This window comes from Nylanderia fulva, unplaced genomic scaffold (assembly GCF_048542155.1).
Source record: "Nylanderia fulva isolate GAGA-0341 unplaced genomic scaffold, ASM4854215v1 Scaffold1189, whole genome shotgun sequence".
NCBI lineage: Eukaryota > Metazoa > Arthropoda > Insecta > Hymenoptera > Formicidae > Nylanderia > Nylanderia fulva.
In genome coordinates this window covers 7390-9852 of record NW_028189397.1, presented here as the reverse complement: position 1 = coordinate 9852, position 2463 = coordinate 7390, and positions in this window count along the sequence as shown.

The following is a 2463-nucleotide window of genomic DNA, read 5'->3' as shown; positions in this document are numbered from 1 at the left end:
CTTCTCGTGATAAGCGAAAGTGCATTATGAAATCACTCTCAGTGTATAAATGTACAACATTTTCAATATAATTTAGAATTTTTACGTGATGTACTCTTTAAACAACTCCTAATACTGGCTCTAATAATTGTCCAATGTCTTCATCTAAAAAACAATGTTTTGAGGTTAGATTACATAGGTTAAATTACTTTAAACAGTGGTTAAATGTACTCACATGTAGTAAGTAAAAAATTATTTAACTATCTTACCATTATTTGCAGCAAATAAAACAGGTGGTTCAGGAACAATCTCGTCAAAATCCTCTTCATCGGATGACAAATCAGATTCAGACTCCGACTCCAAAATGTGATTAAGAATTTCTACATTTAATTCATTCATCATTTTGTGATAATTGTAACAATATAACCAATAATAAATTTTAAACAATAAAATTCCACTTTTTTATTAAAACTTTAAATATGAACACTATGCACAAATAGCTGTCGTATTTATAAACACTTGATGTTACACTTCGGCGTTCTCGTTGAAAAGCTTACACTTTACACTGAATTTACACGACGTTACCCCCACTCTCAAAAATTGGACGGAGTAAAAGTGTACACTATACACTTTTCGTGTAAGCAAGAAAAACAAACCTATTGTTTAACAGAGCAATTGTACTTAAAAATATCTGGAAACATTTTTAAAAAGGATGGAGAGATGTAAACTAAAATGTGAAAAACAAGTTATTATAAATAACGTAACAAAAATTAAAAACCATCAAAACTTTTAGAATTATATACCAACTGCGAAATATTGAATCCGCAAAATATATAAAAAAAACTAAGATCGACAAATGTAAGTATTGAAGGCTTGATCGACTAATATAATTTGCTGACGGTTTCTTAACTACGGAAAGGCATTCCGCCGTCAGGCCATCTGTCGGTGGGAGGTAATACTAAACACAAGCCAAGAAACTAACTATTATTTTTATTTTTATCGACAACAAGAGCTCTAAATCGAAGGATCGGGGGAAAATCTAGCCATATACATTCCCGTAAAAGTAGAACGTTCCATCTTGCACGGTTCAATTGTTATTAATTTTTTAATTTTCAAAATGTAATATTCGTTTTTAAGAATATTTGCAAACATAAATGGCTGTAACTCGGGCCTTCGGTGCGTGATGTCGTTGGCACTCGCGTTTGTGCAAAAGGATAAGCTTCTATCTCCAACAGTTCCTTTGTTATTAATTATTCAAATTATTTTTTCAAAAAGTAGTAACTATTTCTTTTTTTGCTTTTTGTCGACATCAGGGATTCTAACTCGGAGAATCGGAGGACGGCCTCGCCATCTACGTTTCTGCGAAAGTAGAACGTTCCATCTTGCGCGGTTTATTTGTTATTAATTTTTTAATTTTTAAAATGTAATATTCTTTTTTAACAATATTTGCAGACATAAATGGCTGCAACTCGGGCCTTAGGTGCGTGATGTTAACACTCACGTTTGTACAAAAGGACAAGCCTCCATCTTCAACGGTTCTTTTGTTATTAATTATTCAAACTATTTTTCAAATACATATACATATACATGTAGCGACTTATGAATAAATTCACCAGATCTTTTAAGAAAGTAATGTTTATTCATTGAAAGTATAAAGCGAAAGACAAAAAGAATTAATATATAACAAATAAATGAATGAATGTGTTGTTATGGAAATATTGATTTTTCTTAAAAACATTATGTTAATTAATGAATTGAAGTTATTACAAATGTATAAAGATGTAAAAAGTATAAAAGTGCAGTGAAAAGTGTAAGGTGTAATAAAAGTGTAGAGTGTAAATAAAAGGTGTGGATGATGAATGCTACAGTACTCCCTCCCAAGTGACGATATTCGTTGCGAAATGGACTTTCTTCTTCTTTGGTGGGTAGGTACGTAGAGCTTTTCCAACAGTAGAAGAAGAAGAAAGAGGATTTGAAGTAGCAGAAACAGGAGCTGAAGTAGCAGGAACAGGAGCTGAAGATCTGGTATAAAGTTCAGTAGAATCTGAAGTTCTAGGAATGAAGGCTGGCTTGAGACGTTCTGTCGAAATATTGACAACTCTTCCTGAAACGTTAACTGCAAATAAATGATCAGAGATACGTTTCTCAATAAGAAAAGGGCCAGAATAAGGAGGTTGTAGTGACTTCCTAACAGCATCTTCTCGAATCCAAACATGAGTACAATCAAAAAGATTCTTGTGAACGAAAGGTGATCTTTTGCAATGATGACTTGTAGGAGATGATCTGATATTCCTCATATGAATCCTGTGTTTTTCAAGAAAGATTTCAGGATCTGCAGGAAAATCTTCTTCAATGAAAATTCTCCAGGAATACAAAGAGTGGATCCATAAAGAAGTTCTGCTGGTAAAGCTTTTAAATCTTCTTTGAAACACGAACGTAATCCCAAAAGAACTGAAGGTAACGATTCTATCCAGTTGGTTGTTT